The following is a 6,666-nucleotide window of genomic DNA, read 5'->3' as shown; positions in this document are numbered from 1 at the left end:
TGAAAAGGAACATCGACATGAGATAAGATAGAACCCCATCAAGACTGGAACCCAATAAAGTGAGTCTAGACCCGGAAGAAGCCGCATAGGCCACCCAGGCATCAAGCTTTTTAATCATTTTACCATCAAGGAAATCTAAATCCGCATTTTTGAGAGCGGAGTATGTTACTGGGACCCCAAGGTATTTCATAGGTAAGGTGCCCACTTGGCAACCAAACATATCAGCGTAAACCAAATCAATGTCATTATCTCCTCCGATACTAAAGATCTCGCTTTTCTCAAAATTGATTTTTAACCCTGACATGAGTTCAAAAAGATAGAGCAAGAGCTTAACATTGATGGCTTTGTCGATATCTTGTTCAAAACAAAGCACCGTGTCGTCAGCGTACTGTAGGATGCCCACCCCATCCTCGATAAGATCAGCAGCTAACCCTTTAATAAGACCGTTCTTTTGAGCTGTCAATACCATCTTAGTCAGGCATTCAGCCGCAAGATTAAAAAGAAAAGGGGAGTGAGGATCGCCCTGCCTCACCCCCTTAGCACTTTGGATGTAAGGCCCAACCTCATCATTGATCTTAACGCTAACCGTGCCATTCATAAGAATCTGAGAAACCCACCCACACCATTTGGAGTTAAACCCACGTTTCACATGACAATCGAGTAAAAACTCCCAATTAACTTTGTCATAAGCTTTCTCGAAATCAAGCTTAAGTATTATCCCCACTTGTTTCTTGATATGAGTATAGTGCAAAATCTCATGTAAGGATAATATGCCATCAACTATATGTCTCCCTTTAATGAGAGCATTTTGTTGTACACTAAACAACTTATGTGCATATTTGCTGGCCCTAATGTCCATGGCTTTGGTGAGTAATTTGTAGGGACATCGCAACAAACAAATGGGCCTATATTGCTGAATTCTTTTGGCATCTGATGACTTAGGCAACAGAGTTATAATGCCATAATTCAATCTCTGTACATCAAGCTTGCCCTCATAAAACCACTCAAACATGCACACTAGATCTGGGGAAACTACCTCCCAGCAATGTTGATAAAATTCCACAGGGATGTCATCCGGTCCAGGGGCACGGTTAGATTTCATGTCAAACAAAGCCTTTTTGATCTCCTCAAGAGAGAAAGGACGGGTCAAGTCATCATTGTCATCAGGAGTGATATTTTCCTCCCGAGACCATAACGCTGCATCTATCTGACAGAGATTGCCAGGAGCCGGTCCAAAGAGGTTTTTATAATATTCAGTAGCATGAGCCAATAAGTTTTTGGTTCCTTCTATGGTCACTGATCCGCACTCAAGGGATATCATGGAATTTTTCCTACGACGCCCATTAGCTACCTTATGGAAGAAATCAGTGTTATTGTCCTGTTTCAAAAGCCACCTCTCATTAGAGAATTGATGCCAATGAAGCTCCTCTTCAACATATATCTCATTAAGTTCTACCAGGATGTTAAGTTTCCTAGTGTAGGCTTCCCCACATAGACCATCCTCCTCTTCTAGTTTTTCCAATTCTTGGAGCTCAAGCTTAATAATCCTCTTTCTAAATTTTTTATGTCCAAACAGATTAGATCCCCATCCTTTAAAGAATTTTTTGAACCTCTTCAGCTTAATATTCAAGGAGTCGATGGGATTAATAGTGTATACTGGCCTTGACTAGATCTCAGATACCAGGGGAAGGAAATCTGGATTCTTAAGCCAGGCATTATCAAATCTAAAACACCTATTACCTGGTGCTCTAGAGGAAGCTCTCCCTCCATCTAATAGTAGGGGGTTGTGATCAGAATTTTCTTTGACCAACTTATTCACTGAAGCAAGGGGGTATAAGTCTTCCCAATCAGGAGACATAAGGACCCTATCCAATTTTTCCAAAGTTGGGTTTTCCTGTTTATTGGACCAGGTATAACAACCACCTGTCATGTGAATTTCTCTCAAACCCAGCAGATGTATGACAGAATTGAACACTTCAGAGAAGTGAGACATGGCTGTTTTTTTATTCTTCTCCCCACTGTGACGAATGATATTAAAGTCTCCCCCAACTAGATATGGCATGTTAGTATTATGGCACATATAAGACAGCTTTGCGATGAACTCAGGTTTATGTTCATCATGAGCAGCACCATATACAATCATCAAAGACCAATTACAGATTTTGATCCTATCAAACAGATCCAACTGTAGGATGTAATTACCATGCCTAGTCGTAAGTATATCAAAATTATCTTTACTAAGCCCACAAAGGATCCCTCCAGACTTCCCCCTAGAAGGAACCCACTCCCAATGAAACTTTTGGCTCGGGTCAATCTTCCTAAAAAAGGAAGGCTTATATGTCCCTTTCATAGTCTCTTGTAGCCCAATAAAATCAATCCCATTGGCATTAATCATATCCGTGAGACAGGTAGACACGCCTTTCTTACCTGCCCCCCTGCAATTCCAAAAAATGCCTTTCATTTATATCATTCGGGTTTATCCCTAACTCTGGTAGGTCTGCCAGGGTCCATAGCAGCCCTACCCTCTCCTTTTTTCATTTGACTTCTTGTCATAGGTCTGACAGATTTATTAGGAGATATAGCCACCACTGATTTTTTGCGGCAATTTTTCTTACCCTTTTTTCTAGACTGGACAAGGATAAAATGTTCCTCCCTATCCTTATTGTCATCATCCCAAGTTAAAGAGAGAGGTACATCATCACCCAACCCATCATTGATGGTTATCTTAGGGGGATTCACATCATTATTTTTATCATGCAAAAGATTTCTAGAAAGTTCAAGTTCACGTAGAATATCTATAGCAGCAAAATTATCATCTGGAATTTGCACTCCCATCAATGAAGCACACAGTATAATGGCAGAATCAGACAAAACAGAAAACTGATTTTTTGAGTTGGGTATTTTCATACCTTATGAATCCCGCTTCCTCATCCTGTTGGTGGCCACATCCTCCACCTTTTCCAGCTTCTGCCTCTGTCTGCGTGGAGCATATTCCTCATAGATCATTTTATCTTGAGTTGGGGACCCAGATGGGGACTCAACTGTATAAATACAACAGTTTTCTCCCCCTTCCATAGACCCTTTGTAAGGGCATATTTATCCCTCAGGTGTTTTGGTGATTGATGACAATGCATTTGTGGACTAATCGTGTGCCTTGAGTTTCTCAGGTTCTTCATCTCTAGGCACGAGACGATTCGGTGCCCCTCGGAGACTATTGAAGTCGGCGTTGTTCTACGTTTCTCTTTGGTGGATTTGAGTCGTAGGAGAGCCGTACTATTAAGAGGGGGTCCGCGTCGGAAAGGTTTGGGTGGAATCAACACGTACACTTGTTCCTCCTTTCCCTGCATTTTGGAGCTTCCTTTTGTTATCTTTGTTGTGCGGAAATCTGACGACTACTGCTGTACTTGCGGTAGTACCACAAGTACACGCGGTAGTACCGCTGTGTGTCACGGTAGTACCGCTCATCTAGAGCGGTAGTACCGCGGCTCCCAGGCCTTGTGCCGCTCCGGTGCGGTCATAGGGGCGGATGTAATTTTTTACATCCGCGCCCTCCATGGTAGTACCGCCCGTCAAGCGCGGTAGTACCGCGGGGGCCCACGGTAGTACCGCTCCCTAGGAGTCGTAGTACCGTGGCCCTCCTACCTAGTACCGCAGTGTCGCGGTAGTAGGCGCGGATGTAATTTTCTACATCCGCGCCCGCACGGTAGTACCACGCCTCGCGAGTGGTAGTACCGCGTCGGATTTTTGTACCACCTCAGTTTCAGCGGAAGTAGGCACGGATGTAATTTATTTCATCCGCGCCCTTCCCAGGCCGTGACTTTCCTGCCTAGCGGTAGTACCGCAAGTGGGTGCGGTAGTACCGCGCAAGCGGTAGTTCTGCCCCCTTGTCAGGCTAGTTCCAGCCTGTGTTGCTGTCGCGGTAGTACTGTGGTCAGCCACGGTAGTACCGCACAGCTTCGCGGTAGTACCGCGTCCCTGGAGCGGTAGTACCGTGTGTTGCGGGCTGAACATATGGATAATGGTTGGATTCTTTCCATGACTATATAAGGTGTGTCTTCTACCTCTAGTTGGCTACCTCTTCCACCTCTAAGCTCCATTGTTGCTCCAAGCTCCATTTTCACTCGATCTCTCTCCCTAGCCAATCAAACTTGTTGATTTGCTCGGGATTGGGTGACAAGTGCCCGATCTACACTTCCAGCACAGGATATTTGATTCCCCCCACTTATCCCTAGCGGATCTTGTTACTCTTGGGTGTTGAGCACCCTAGACGGTTGAGGTCACCTCAAAGCCATACTCCATTGTGGTGAAGCTTCGCGGTATTGTTGGGAGCCTCCAAGTGTTGTGGAGATTGCCCCAATCTTGTTTGTAAAGGTCCGGTTGCCGCCTTCAAGGGCTACAATAGTGGAATCACGGCATCTCGCATTGTGTGAGGGCGTGAGGAGATTACGGTGGCCCTAGTGGCTTCTTGGGGAGCATTGTGCCTCCACACCGCTCTAACGGAGATGTACTTCCCCTTAAAAGGAAGGAACTTCGGTAACACATCCTCGTCTCCACCGGCTCCACTCTTGGTTATCTTGTCCCTTTACTTTTGCAAGCTTACTTGTGTTGTATCCATTGCTTGCTTGTGTGCTTATTGTCTTTGCATCATATAGGTTGTCCACGTAGTTGCACATCTAGACAACCTATTTCATTGCAAGTTTTAAATTGTTAAAGAAAAGTTTAAAAAGTGTTAGTTGCCTATTCACCCCCCCCTCTAGTCAACCATATCGGTCCTTTCAATTGGTATCAGAGCCTCGTCTCTTTATTAAGGACTTTGCCGTCCGAAGAGTATGGTTGACATCAGCGACGGTGCGGAGGAGCACTCCGGTGTGAATCCCGTCTCGTCTTCGGCCGAAGGGGGAACCTCGGTCTCTCGTGAGGAATTCAATGTGGCTTTAGACACATTGAAAACCTCCATGACGGCCGAGGTTAAAAGCATGTTTTCTAAATTCCTAGAGGGACTCAAACTATCTACCTCGCCGATGAAAGTGGGTGATCCCATTAACAAGGTGACGGATGCTAACCCCGACAAGGGGGAAGCTAATAGTGAAAAGAGTTCGTCTACTAGTGGTAGAAATGGCACCGGCATCTTTCCTCATGTGGAACCCCCGGTGTATAGAGGATCGATCCCCTCTACTCATTTGAATCATGCCGGTCCTCCTCCTAAATATGTGAAAAATGAAGATTATGATTCTTGGGTTTATCGCTTCAAGCGTCATTTAAAACATGTGAATACTAACCTTTGGAGAATTATTGAAGAAGGTTTCTATCCTCATGATCCAAGCAACTTCACCCCTCGAGAAGAAGTGGACAATCAATTCAATGAGAGTGCTCTCTTCATCATCCAACATGCTATCCTTCCCGAAGATCTCCCTCATCTTCGACCTCATGTCATGGCTAAAGAAGCATGGATGTGTGTCGAGCGTATGTATCGAGGAAGTGCTAGCATTCAACGCTCCAACTATGAAGTGGTGCAAGATGAAGCCGATGAGTTTGCAATGAAAGAGGATGAAGAACCTCGTGAGCTCTTTCGAAGAGTGACCAAACTTGCGGTCGCACTCCGAGATCATGGGAGCAAGGACACGGATGACAACTGGATCAAGCGCAAGTTCCTCAAGGCCATGATGCCCTACAACAAGGCCATGTCCTCCGTCATCCGCCAAAGACCGGACTTCCACTCCATGACCTCTGGTGAAGTGTTGGATGAGTTTGTTGCAATGAACATCTTGGATAAGACCGCCGACAATGCGGTGCTCCGTTCCCAAAGGGCAAAGAAGCCCAATCTTGCCTTGAAGGCCAAGGTTAGTGTGGAAGAAGAAGAAGAAGAAGAGGAAGATGAGGAGAGCAACCCCGAGGACACGAAGTATGATTATCATGAGCACATGGCTCTTGCCTCAAGACAGTTTTGGAGTAAGAAGACTACAGGACCCAACTTCAACAAGAACAACTCAAGTGGCCTCAAGGGGAAGCAACAAGTTAGAACTTGTTTCAACTGTGGCAATGTCAGCCATTTCGTTGCGGATTGTCCATACGAGAAGCGGGAAGACAATGGTGGCAAGTTCATTCGAAAAGACAAAGACAAGTCCTTCCCCAACAAGAACAACTTCACCAAGAAGACTCCTACTCACGGGTTGGTGGTTCAAGAAGAATACCGTGAGGATGACGATGATGATGAAGATGGTGAAACAATGGCCATGGCATCCGTTGCCATTGTCTCAACTCCTCGGGTGTCTCTCTTTGATGCACCTAACGAGAACATCACCGCCAAGTGCCTCATGGCTAAGGCCACCAACAAGGTAACCCACAACATCAAAACCACCATTATTCCTAACCCTACTTCAACGGATGACTTTGATAATGGTAAGGGGTCTAATGAGGAGATCAATGAATTTGAGTCCTTCATGAGTAAGCTCAAGGGCAAATCCAAGAAGCATTTCGTTGCTCTCTTGGAACAACTTGGTGAAGCCAATGACATGATCGAGGCTCATGAAGAAACCATCACTAAGATGGAAAGTCATAGTCGTGACTATCCCGATGAGATATTGGATCTCTCTAATGCTCTTGAGGAAGAGCATGGGCATCGTTTGGCTCTTGAGGAGTCAGACAACGATGGTCATGCTAAACTAA

Source organism: Triticum aestivum, chromosome 3B (assembly GCF_018294505.1).
Source record: "Triticum aestivum cultivar Chinese Spring chromosome 3B, IWGSC CS RefSeq v2.1, whole genome shotgun sequence".
Taxonomy (NCBI): Eukaryota; Viridiplantae; Streptophyta; class Magnoliopsida; order Poales; family Poaceae; genus Triticum; species Triticum aestivum.
The sequence above is the reverse complement of the archived record's forward strand: the minus strand, read 5'-3'. Positions refer to the sequence as shown.